A 13,520-nucleotide genomic window follows, 5' to 3' on the forward strand; every position below is an offset into this window, starting at 1 on the left:
TTTTTTTTGCTAATTTTGGCATGGATGGGTTGGTGAGGCTCCTCCCTGAGCATGTGGCTGTTTAGGTGGGAAATTACTACAAAGCACTGGTTGGAGAAGTCACCCCTAGCTGTCCCTAAGCTAGTAAAAATGTTCTGGTGGCTGGCCTGTGCACCTGCACAGCACCCATGTGTGCCTGCACAGGACAACTAGATGAACACTAGTTACAGGTAAGGGAAACCAGTTTTTCTCCAGGGCCTAGTCTGCACACAATAGATAATGCACTTTCAATGCACTTTAGAAGTAGATTTTCCTGTTCCGCACGGGAAAATCCAGCTGCCAAAGCACATAGAAAGTGCATTATCCTATGTGTGCAGAATGGGCCCAGGAAAGAAGAGTCGGTTTATATACTCTGCTTTTCAATACCAGGAGTCTCGAAATGACTTTCAATTGCCTTCCCACAACAGATACCCTGTGAGGTAGGTGGAGAGCTGAGAGAGATTTTTTTTGTGGGGGAGATCACTTGGGCATGAAATTCGGGTCACTGTGGGTGGGCAGGTAGTTGTAAGTTCCTGCACTGTGAGGGGAGGCTGGACTAGATGACCCTGGAAGTCCCTTGCAACTCTATGATTCTAAGATTTCTGAAGTGTAGATGAGGAGGAGGGTCTTGGAAATGAGGTGGGAGTAGGAGCAGGCGGAATAATTGTAGCCCTAAAGGAACATTGGTGAGCAGTGTCAGGAAGGGCAAGGAGAAAGAGGAATAGAATTCCTTGTATCCCAGAAACAGGGCTTATTTGTGCAGGATATACCTGCTAGAGAGGAATACAGTGTTGTTCTGCATATGTACACTGGATAAAACTGGCTTGCCTTCCTTTTGGGAGTCTCACAGTAAGAGCTATGGGCCCTGACAGAGCTATCACAGTTCCACAGAGCCTGCAAGATGGAGCTCTTCCTCCAGGCATTGAGTCCAGGCTTGGAAGAACAGGTCCCTCCCAGTATAGGCCCCCATCACTAGAAGATCTACCCCTGGGTGTAGGTTTGGTGGCTGCTGTTATTGAGGATGGGTGGGTGGGGGGAGGTTTATGGAATGGTTTTTGCTGCCAGTATGATTTTATGATGTTGTATGTGTTTATGTGAGTTTTAAATTTTATTGTAAGCTGCCAGTGGCTTCATTCAGAACCATTCAGATTCCTTTTTGCTGTGTACCGTCAGAAGCATACACCGCCCCCACTACAGCAGAGTCAACTAGGCTCTTCCCACTTAGTGCACAATACAAGCTTCCTGTTGTGGCTGGTAATTATTATCAAGAATGTGTACACGTGTGTGTGAGTATACATACACAGTAGTCATCCATGGGAATGCAGCAAGTATTGGATTTGAAAACAAGCTGGGGGGCTGTAAGGGAAACAGGACTGCAGTCTTTGGGGCCTGATTAGTATTATGATTCCTGTCTGCCCTTCAAGAAGGGAAAAAAAGGAAGGAAGATTACAGCAGCTTTGCTATGAAATGAAAAGATTAACATGCCATGGATGCTTTGCCAGGGCGTGATGAGATTTGCCGGAGATGAGTAGCCGCACTGCACTAATGAAAAACAGGCCTAGAAAACTCTGCACTGTGAACCACCCACCCCCGTCCACAAAAAATCTTGCTTTTTTGCTGCACACCAAATTTGCACATATTTACTAAGATCCCATCAGAAACAAAACAAGCCATGTACTAAGATGTGCTTTCTTGTCAACCATCTCATTATGTGGTGCTTTGAAGAGATCCATACTCCGACCTCACAGCTTTTATTTCCTTCTCATGTTGAAAGGAAAAGCAATAGTAGCACAACTGTTGTAGGAGAGGAGAGTTGGACTGGTGGGTGGATGTGCTGAAGGGAGACAGGCATGAGTATTTCTGTGTGTTTTGGATTCCAAGCCTATTCAAAATGTGTTCCTCTTCACCCAACAAATATCCTTTCCCTACCAAAAGCTGAGGCCCTTCAAGGTAAATGATGATAACTATCTCCTTTCAAGGTCAGTACTGAAGCAAAATGTGGTCTAGTACCACAGTGTCCCTTCCCTTCCCACAAGTTTCTGAACTGGTAATTTTTTCTTGAGCATATGGTAAGAGAGCAAGTGTATTAATGAAAGATTATCATGTGCTTTGTTCTAACGCTGGAGTGCTACTGCCGTTTGGTTTAGGATTGCTGCCCAAAATGACTTGTTCTATCATGTTTATCTTATGTAGCCTACAGCTCTGTGCGCTTAGCCTTCTCCTAATCTGTCACTGGTCGCTTCCTTCATTTAGCACCCCGCTGCTAGCACCCACCCACTATCCGATGGCAGGCCAGAAGGAGGCAGGCATCTTCCTGTCATGTCTGGATTCAGCTCCAGCAAATAACTTCCTCTCTCCTCTTTTATTATTTTTTATTTTAAATTTGCCTTTAAAAATTGTAAGTTCAGAATAGAACCATAGATTCCTCAAGGATGAAGTAAAAAAAAAAATAAGAAGAATCACACAAGACTGAATAATAAAGTCTATATGAAAACCTTCATTTTTTTGTGGATTTATTTGATGAGTCACCAGAACAAGTTCCTAGTACAGTTCTCGTTTTTAAAATAGGAATTTTCTTCAATGGTTTCTCCCTCAGTACTGGCACGTATATATAATCCTCTGTTGAGATAACAATCTTCACATATGGCAAAGCTCAAACAGTAATTGGGTCTAGCAGCATGAATGGTTGAGACCAGTGAGACCACTGAGGAAAGTTCCTGTATTGAAAATGAGAACTGTATCTGGGAACTTGTTCTGGTGACTCCTTCTCATCAAATAAATCCACAACAAAATGAGGTTTTTCATATAGACTTTATTATTCACCCTTGTGTGATTTTTTTAGACAAAAATGGTAAAACATGGACAGCACTGGTGCTGTTCCTCATGCCTTGAAGGGTTAACTCCATGATGGCCTTAGCCAGTAGCACAAGATGACCCACTGAAATGAAGAGAGTTAGAATGATTTGCCCCAAATGCCTTTGCTGTTGTAGCCTTTTGCAGTAAAGTTTGAGCAAAGCCTGTTGTCTTCCTGTTGCTATGTCAAAATTAGCTACATTTTGTATAGAAATGAAATAAAGTCTCACTGATGCAAACCTGCCTTCTGAATCAACTAGTGTCCGTGAAGACTAACCTACACCTCATTTGATTATAAACAAATGTAAATACTTCTTTGGAAAACTGAATATTATAAAAGTGGAGATCAGTTACAATATATTATTACTGTATATATTCAGTGGCTGAATTCAATCCAATTCTAATGTTTAGGCAGGCTAGCAAAAGTGTACTTCCATTGGGGCTAGTGTTCACTATCAAACATTCTCACGGATATGAAAGCCTGAGTGCCCAACCAGATGTGATTCAGGAGATTTGTGATTAGCATCTCATGTGGGTGGAAGTTTTCAAGGGTTTGAAGGCTATGTTCTGGTACTTGAGGTATTAATCCGTTGTTTCCTTTTGTTTTCCCAAAGGTGGTGAGTATCTTATTTTCAAATAACCTTTCACGTTTTTTCTTTTAGGGTCTGGCAAAATAAAACATGTATTGTATATCACAATTTGTCTGCTAAATATTAATAATAATAATAATAATAATAATAATAATAATAATAATAATAATAATAATAATAATAATAATAATAATAATTTATAGCCTGCCTTCCTCTGAAGATCTGATATTATAATAAAGAAATTACACAATCATTTCTGTTGGGATCGCTTACCTCCTATCAAGTTCACTGCAGTGTAATCAATTTCAATGCACAATTTCAATATACAAATCTAACTTTGATCAGGTAAAGAAAAAAATAAGAAAATATTATTTAGAAATCTTTCTTTTTTTGGTTATATAAATATGTATTTTGATGATATATATGATTTGATATATAGAACAATTGATGACTATTTTTTCATGTATTTTCATGAAATACTTTCATCTTAAATATTTGAAATTGGAAGAACAAGTAAAAAATTGACACAGGTACCTGTGGATATAAATGTATTTTATTTCATTTATTATGCTACTATTACATGTTATGTATATTTAATTTATGCATGTTATATTAATTTTAGCATCACTAAAGAAGCTTGCAAAAACTGGTATATACCTAGGAGCTCTAGTGAATTCCTGGCTCCCACCCAGTGGAATGAGCTCCCAGAAGAGTTCTGAGCCCTGTTTGAGATATCACGGGGCTCAGAAAATAGAGATCTTCGGCCAGGCATTTGGTCAAATTCAGTGACAATGTCCATTGGGCCCCCAGAACCTCCTCCTATCCAGATAACCTCACTCTATGGGATTGCAGACAAAATGTTACCTGGACATGTTATGTTTGTTGACACAGTTACCAAATCTATCTTGTACTCTCTTACTCCTCTAATGTTATCTGTAAACTGCCCAGAGCCACAAGGGAAAGTAGTCTATAGATGCAAACAAACAAACAAATCTGTTTCTTAGAGCTACTGTTTTGTATGTGAGGAAAACTTGCTCCATTCTACAACACACCCTTCACACGGATAAATAATTCCAGGGATGGCAGATCAGGAAATAGGTTTGCCAGCCTCCCTGGCATCAAGCCCTGCTTCCCTGAGTCCAATCAGCAGATCATTACCAGGAGATGGAGAGAGGCCCAGAAGAGGTCACCAGCGACGTAGTAACTTTAAGTGATGCTCCAATATTTGGGGAACAACTCTGGTAGAAGCCACAATGTCACAATTCGATTACTGCACTTCCAGTGCATACCAGATGTGCTACAGTCTGGTGATGTCACCTGGTAAGTCTCCCCCCACATGCCGAGAGACCCGGCAACCCTATTAGGAAAACAATTCTTAGGTATCTGGAATGATTAGAAATGAATGCAAAAAGCATTCTCAATGACACATAGTAGTTCCCAGGTACTTCTTTGGAGATAAATTTGTGACTTCTGCATTAAAAAATAAAGTCTTTTGCAAAAACCTGTTACCTGAATCCTTCAAAGTAAAAAGTTTTAATAGGAGATATCCTTTCCTTAGTATCTGCATGTGATGGAATGGCTTTCTCCCACTATTATTCTCTTCAGATGACCATAAGTGAGTACTCTGAGATCAGGAGATAGAGTTGCCAGTAGGGTAGATCAAGGAGAGTATTTCCTCTCTATGTACATAGCAAGATACCTGACACAGCAAAACTGTGCAACCAAACTTTAATTTACTAAGTGTCCTGTTATATGATTGTTGTTGCCCCAATGCAGATTATTTAGAAAAGGTCCACCTCATATATACAGTTGATCTTGAATCAGAGCAGTTATTAATCTTCATGCCTTGCTGCATTATAAAAATTCCCTTTTAATCTTGCTTATGTTCTCATGGACAATGAATGCAGTGGACAAAGGCAGGATCAATGCCAACATGGGACTGGCTTTTCTACTGGTTGTTATGGCAGGAACTTATACATAAACCAGAGTGCCTCTCCCTTTAATGGTAACAGGAAGGAGGAGGAGAGTGACAGAGAATTAAAAGGGTCAGAAGTCACGCTCTCTGATGGATGGCAGAATGACTTTCTGGTTTATGGTCTCTGGTGACTTCTAGGCTCCTTGAATTTTATGACTGACCTAACAAGACATTGCACCTTCTTTTCATTGGAGACCAGACCAATGCAACATTTGACAACAATTAAGAAAGAACACATTGTACCTTTGATCTAAAGGACTATTTTTAATCCGTCATCTGAGAGATAAAATGTCAGAGGGCTCCATTTATTATCTAGAAGCTCTGACTGGGAGATCACTTCACTTCTGAAATTTTACTGGTTGCATTACCAGAAGATCATTGTTAGAATGGGAACTTTGTGCATCCAAGTCTATTAAGTATCTTGTTGGATCAGCTGATAGGAATGATGGGATCATGTAGGCTCTTGTTTGTTCTTGCACTTTGAAGACATGCTTTTTCCACAAGTTAAATTGGGTGCTGGGGGAGGAAATGGAATATAATCAGGCTATCACTGGCTGAAAGGGCTGGGTGTTGTGTCTCATTATGTCTCTTGAATTGTCTTGGCTCTAGGATTGGTAAAAGGAAAAGCCCCAATTATTCAATGGATCCTTTAGAATAAGAATATTCAAATAGTACATGTCAATTTTTAAGGAGTCTGATTAACAAAGGAGAACTCAGCATGCATACACGTGCTCAAATGTGCAACTGACAATGGCATCTTCAGCATGTTCAAAGTGAACTTCATCCAAAGAAAATGCAAGGTTTGGAGAAAATAATACAATATAGGATGAAGGACACCCATGGTTCTTGTATAATATTGTACTCTTAGGTTGCTGGCTTGCAAATCCACAAACATAGCACCAAAGTAGTATCTGGAACCTGGAAGTCTAAACTGAATGAGATCATGGTCTGTGACAGTTGCATCAGCAGTACTTACTTTTATCTAGGGCTTTTCCAGGATTTTTTAAAGTGTGCAAATAGGCTTACATCCTTAAAGTGGGGCCTGGAGATCTCCCAGAATTACAACTGTTTTCCAAGTGACAGAGATCAGTTGTTCTGGAGAAAATGGTGGCTTTAGGGGATAGATAGCATGGCATCCATTGGGTTTTCATGGCAAAGATACTGGAGTGGTTTGCCATTTCCTTCTCCAGTGGATCACCTTTTGTCAGAGCTCTCAGCTATGACCTGTCCGTCTTGGGTGACCCTGCACGGCATAGCTCATAGCTTCACTGAGCTATGCAAGCCCCCTTGCCACGGCAAGGCAGCGATCCTTGAAGGGGGTATTCCCAGTTACAATGTATGGCTGCGAACGTTGGACCATAAGGAAGGCCGAGCGTCAAAGAATTGAGGCTTTTGAACTCTGGTGCTGGAGAAGACTCTTGTGAGTCCCTTGGACTGCAAGGCAAACAAACCGGTCAGTCCTAGAGGAGATCAGCCCTGACTGCACCTTAGAAGGCCAGATCCTGAAGATGAAACTCAAATACTTTGGCCACCTCATGAGAAGGAAAGACTCCCTGGAGAAGAGCCTAATGCTGAGAGTGATCTAGGGCAAAAGAAGAAGGGGACAACAGAGAATGAGGTGGCTGGATGGAGTCACTGAAGCAGTAGGTGCAAGCTTAAATGGACTCCGGGGAATGGTAGAGGACAGGAAGGCCTGGAGGATCATTGTCCATGGGGTCTCGATGGGTCGGACACGACTTCGCACCTAACAACAACAAGCATGGCATCACATCACTACAGAGATCCCTTCCCTCTCCAAATTCTACCCTTCACAAGCTACACCCCCAAATCTCCAGTAATTTCCCATGCTAAAGTTGGCAACCTCAGCTAGTGTGGTTAATGCAGGGACTTTTCTGCAGCTTATATAAATGTCCTGCCATGGGAGAAGAGGAAGCAGTTTCGTTGCTTTATACACAACTAGCAGCTAAGCCCACTTTAAACACGGGCCGGAAGATAGCATGAGACCTCCCCCAGCTGTTGCGATGGGAGGCAGGGAGCCAAGGGCAACTCGTTAGCAGGGCCGGGACAGAACTCCTTAGCAGGCAGTCAGCAGGCCCAGCCTAGCAGGCCAAGAGGCCCTGGTTAGCAAGCCCTCCACCGTGACCCTTTGCCCAGGGCCCTCTCCCCTTACCTGCTGCTGGCTCCAGGCACTGAGGCATATAAGAGCAAAGAGGCGGAGGGCGGGAGCTGCAGGGGCAGGGCCAATCAGGGCAAAGCTGGCTGCACCCTGATTGGCCCTATTCTAACTTGGACAGCCGGACACATCCCACCCCCTAGGCTGTTTCATAAATATATAGAACAACAATGGATAAGGATGATTGCTGCTTCTGTTCCAATACAGTCTCTTTTTAAGAAGTTTCTTCCATCATTGGTAGAGCTTAAATGAGGAAAATTCACCTGTGGAGGGTGCCTATTACAATGTTTCCAAACATTCACATTTTTAAAATATTTAGAACAAGACAAAGAATGAATATATAACTGAATAAATATTTGCACAATGCTTGCAAGAGTAGAAAAGATAGGCAGCTCACCTGATGCATGAGAGGAGGGGAAGCCAGAAAGTTGCACTGCTATTCAGTTTACTTTTAAGTCAACTAAAATGGTATTCAGCATGGCCAGTACTTTATTCAAATATATAGCCCTTGAAATATATTAAAGTTGTTTTTCACAATTATGTACTTTCCCTCAAGTTTTTTTCAAATCAATACAAAATCATTTCTAGAAAAAAAGTAGCAAGACTAGCTATAACACCAGAATGGGAAGTCCAGTATGTAGTTTCACTATGTCTTTTCAACTTTTATGCATTTCCCCCTTCTTGATGTGGCTGGATTCAGATGAAGTCTTCTAGTAACAGAATGGGAGGGGATTCTCCATTCCTGCTGCATTCCTTCCTTCAGGTTGACCCTCAGGTTGTCCTGTATCCCCCATGCATCTTCTAAAGTTAGCTTTACTTTGAGTGCAGGGGTTGCTTTGCACTTGCAACTAGTAGCATTCATCATATTGATCAATGTCGGAACATACTGGATTGAACTACAGTTCCCAGGAAGCAAAATAAGAATTTTTAAAACTAGTGAAAATCTAGTTCTCACATGAGGATTATGTGAAACCATTTCCCTCTCACCTTGCATGAGAGAGAAAGAGACAATGGGGAGGGGGAAGGAAGCAAGGCAGGCCCCCTCCAGGCCAGACTTCTTTACCTGGAGACTGCTGTCGCAACCAACAGAACACCAAGGAGAAATCAGAGGTGGCTGAGGTACACTCAGTGCTGGTGCAGCAAGGCGCTCACCACCCATCCCTGCCAGAGGCCTCTGAATGAGCCCAGCCTTATCTCCAGCTGTTATCCCTCTCGCCATGGGGAGACAGCGGGGAGACCTCAGGGCAATGGGAGAAAGCTTCCAGAGGAGCAACAGCTCACTGCATTTGAAGCAGCCAGCTCCAGCTCTTACACGCTTTGTGGCCTCTTTTCTCCCTCACAAGGCACCAAAGATGAGGGCCACTTCCCACTCTTAGAGGCTTCTTGCTTCTATGTCACCTGAGAAGGCACCAGAGGCAGCAGCCACCTCCTGCTCTCAGAGCCTTCATTGCCTCTCTCTCCCCGGGCAAGGGCACATAGATGTTGGCTGCCGACTGGAGCTGAGGTAAATCTGGTGTGCTCCCAAAGTTCACGAGAGTTCCCCCTCATTCTCACCTCCCCCTCCCCCGCTACCATAACGACTTCCATTGCACAGCCTAGCTGGTGCGTGCAGCATAAGATGTTTTCACATCAACAAAGCATTCCAATCCTATTTAGAGCATTCATTAATGCCAACATGCTCAGCTTTTGTAGTCAGGCAATGGGAGAGCCTGGAATAGCAGAGACAAGTTATGCAGCTTCCCCTCCCCCAACCTTGCCAGGATCATCTCTTTGTATGTCAGCAGGCAGTGTCATTCCTCTCTGGTTTCACAGCCCCTTCTGACTCTTGAAAATACAATTCCTAGGGCTGTGGGACTGTACAGCTGTACATGTTTGAAGCAGGGGCTGGGATGAAGGAGGTAAAAAACATTCCTCTATTCTCTTATGCAAGCACAGCTCGACTGAAGGTTTGTCATCCTCTTGTCCTTACTCATTCCAGCCCATCAACTATGACAGCTGTTATTGTGCTTGGGTCGTTTGACCCCAAGAATAATCATTCTAGAGGTCAGAAAGAACTACACGCCCCATGCTAGGGGACTGCTAGGGTTACCAGCTATGGGGATGGACCCTGGTGGGGCGGGTGAGAGGAGGGACCTCATTGGGGTATAATGACATAAAGTCCAACCTCCAAAGCAGTCATTTTCTTCAGGTAAACTTCACTATAGTGTGGAACTCAGTTGTAATTCTAATCGAACTTCAAGTTCCCCCTGGAGGTTGGCAACCATTGTTCCTCTTGGAGGAGTTAGGCTGATGGGAGAAGACAGGGCAACCTCAACAATGTTCTGCAAGAGCTTGCATGTACAGAACATTTGCAACACAATTTCATCTGCTGAGTAAATGAAAACCAAAGTTCTGCTCACAATGCGAAAGACAGACATACTGATTGTGGCAGTAGATTCAAATGGGTCTGAAGTAGCACAATAGAATCTATTAATCTCCAAATTTGGATTGGTTCTTACGGCAATATTAAAGAACATGGTGTGTTAGGTACCATGTAGCTTCATATACCTAGTACAGAGAGATAGAATAGGGTCTGGATATGGAAACCCCAGGCTGAAATCCCAATTTAGCTATGAAGATTAGTAAATGGTGACTCCCCCAGTCAACCCATCTATCTTGTGGAGTTTTTGTAGCATTAAAAAAGCAACTCCAAACTCTTTGGGGGAGGGATGGGACACAGATGTTACAAATAATAACTGAAGGTTCCTGTAATATAGATCTTTGCTGGCTGCCTTGTTGGTTAAAATTGTAGCCATTGGTACCCAGTTCCTGTCTGATCAGGACTGCTCTCTCAGGGACCTCAGCAGGGGGTTGTTGAGGAAAGGACTGGAGTGTTTCAAGCACAGCTCATTTCTAAAGAGGGGGAGGAGAAGCAATTCATGCATAGGAGGGAGGGTTTTGTAAAATGCTGATGCCTACAGAGGTGGTAATGAATGTTATGGCAAAGAGGGAGGAAAAAAGGGAGATCCATAAGACAATGCAGTTTCCCAAGGAAAGTGGAAGAACACCAGTCATTTAAGGCACCTAAAAGTAGACAGAATGAAATATTAGAAAGGATCAAGACCCTATTCAGTGAACAGAATTATTTGGTTAGACTATCCAATGAATTCCTCCTATTTTCCCCATGAGCTTCCCAGTTTCTTTGCTAAAGTTGAGATTCCCCTTCATCCCACCTTAAAAACTGCACTCGATAAATGATTGCATGAGTATCTATATTGATCCCTTGGGTAGGAGCTTGTAATGTAGATGAAGGTAGGAGTGATCAACTGCAGGCTTTCCTGTTTCTGGGGCTGCTGAAGGCTTGATCTATTTTTTTAAAGACTTTAACAGCTGTTTCTGCTTAGAGGCCACTGGCTTCTTTATGAACTGTTTTTTCCATTCATCCTCTTTCCTTCTTTCTCAGCAGCAGTGAATTATGTAAGATTACATTTCTGCCTTTTCCTTATTAATGTTCTGGCACACATATCCCTATGAAGTGCATCCACATATTCTCTCCAACTCTGGAGGACATACATAATTAAAATGCACACATAAATCTATAGGAATATTATCTTACTGTTTGTATTTTCATGAACCTGATAGTGCTAAAGTAAATATGAATGATGCTGCTCTTAGCTAGCATTAGTATTTCTGTTGAAATTACCATGATTTGCATTACCATTGTGAAGGGGCACAGACTTGTATGTTCCTTCCCAAGTCCCTCCCTTCTCATGACCCTCTCAACCAGCCTTAATCATGATTCAGAGTTGCATCGGACAACTGCAGTTACATTAAGGTTTGTTTTTAAGTAGTTGTGAAACTAGAGTTTGAAACTAGTTTATAACCCCTAATAGGCAAACCCTGGTTAGTATTGGTTGTGTTCAGAGGTAAAGACAAACCATAGTTTGTCATTATAAAAACAAACCTTGGATCTTGTGGAGTTTGTGTCTTCCTTTCTTCTCCCCTTGTCTGTGGCTCAAGTACATAATACTTCTTGATCCAGAATAAACCATGGTTTGTCATAGCATCTGAACCACAAAATATGAGTTCATATCCCTAAATTGGGGTTGCACATCAGAATTAAACCCAAGGACTTGTAAGGCTCATTCTTGTAAAAACAAGAAATTGTTATATTTGACTGTAGACATTATTGATGTACCCACTAACTATATTTAAAGCTGTGAAGAAAGGAGGGTGGATTTCTAAGTGAGAGGAGAAGGGCAATCCCAAAACATCCTCTTGATTAACTATTACAAGTCATTTTGTGCTGTAACTTGTCCATGAAGAAACATTTCTTTGGAAAACAGATTTGTCTTTATGTGCATCTTTTATTGCATCTGAAACATCAATGATATTAAGTAATTAAAATCAATTTAAGAGATATTTTCACTGGTCCACTTTCTGATATGGAAGAAGACAATTTTTAGTTGTGTGCAAGTAACGATTTTGCATGCTTTTAATAGAAATAAGTTAGTCCAGTAATCCAATGCTTTTGTTTCAAGCATGAGCCCAGATCACATGTAGAAACTGCCCCTATATTCAGGGCTAGAATAAATGTTGTGCTGAGTAATCATCCCAATGTTTTCGAATGTTTCATGTGAACTGCCCTGAGCCTTTATAAATAATAATTAAATAACAAATAAATTTATTATTTAATTAATTAATAAAAGGGGGATAGCAGAAGTTTGAATTGAAGTTGCTCTGCAAGATGACAAAGGGAATTCAGCCCTTCTCCTCCTGGACAGTTTTGCTGTCTGAAATGGTTGCTTCCCAGCTATTATCCTGAATGTAGGGGGCAATGAATCTTTTTCCTTTCCAGGGCAAATAACAGCATAGAGAGAGAGAGCACGTTGCTTTTAATATGTCTGACCCCTTTTCTCCTTCTGGACACACAACATGGATTAGATCCAGCCAGCTTTTCTACTGCTTAAAAAATGAAGGCGAGTGTCTTGTTTGACCATCACGGCTGGCTACAGTGTGGATGATAGGACAAAAGCCCTGTGGGACAGGAGCTGTAAATGGAGGAGGATTAGGCAAGGCTGAGCAAAAAACAATCAAAAGATCCCAGGTCCAACCCACACAGCTGCGATTACTGATAATAAAACGCTTGGTAGATCTAGTCACATATCTGCTGGTGGTATGCTTGTTTTGGCCCAGAATCTGAGTGAATTTTAAATATTCAGCCCAAGTTGTCACTATTATACACTTCTCAATGCGAGTTTTTCTCTACAAGTATAAAGTTGGGCAGTGCAATAACGCATGACCTAGCTCCTTCATTATTTCTTCTTTTTCACATGTAACTGGCATATTCACTAGGAGTCAAGTTATTTCTACTGGAGGAAATTTTCTATGTTCTGGAAATGGAGAACTGTAGAACAGCCAATAGTTTGTTTAGTGTGACGGGGGTGGGGAGAGTTCCCTTCTTAATTGCTGAGTGTGTGTGAGAGAGAGAAGTGCTGTCAAGTTGCAGCCAACTTAGGTGATCCTGCAGGGGTTTTCACGAAAAGTGTGAAGCAGAGGTAGTTTGCCATTGCCTTCCTCAGCAGAGTCTTCCTTGGAAGTATCAACTTCCTAATATTGACTCTGCTTAGCATCCAAGGTCTGACGAGATCAGCTTATACCATGCTGCCTTCCCTTCCCCTCAATTTTATTACCAGATTTTAAAAGTACCTTTCATAGTCTTGTCAATTGTTATGGCTGCAAGGAATTTTTCCTGTTATTGGGAGGGAAAATTCAAAGAACCGCCTACTCAGCCTGCTGAGAGCCAGAACTAGAATGCAGGCTTTTGTGGTTTCCCATTCCTGGGTTGAATCTCTTTTAGACCAAACTTCTTGGGGCTTATTAAATCTCCGGGATCCAGCAGAAGGTGCCAAGCTATGAGTTCTTATCCAAG

At 42.0% G+C, this 13,520-nt stretch overlaps 1 protein-coding gene across 15 annotated transcripts in view; it reads left to right on the forward strand.

The window, feature by feature from the left end:
- The window catches only part of RAD51B (RAD51 paralog B), a 502,805-nt gene that overhangs the window by 265,515 nt on the left and 223,770 nt on the right, over positions 1-13,520 (forward strand). The gene's annotated exons all lie outside the window — the stretch shown is intronic.

The sequence above is a fragment of the Paroedura picta genome, chromosome 2 (genome assembly GCF_049243985.1).
Source record: "Paroedura picta isolate Pp20150507F chromosome 2, Ppicta_v3.0, whole genome shotgun sequence".
NCBI classification, from domain to species: Eukaryota; Metazoa; Chordata; class Lepidosauria; order Squamata; family Gekkonidae; genus Paroedura; species Paroedura picta.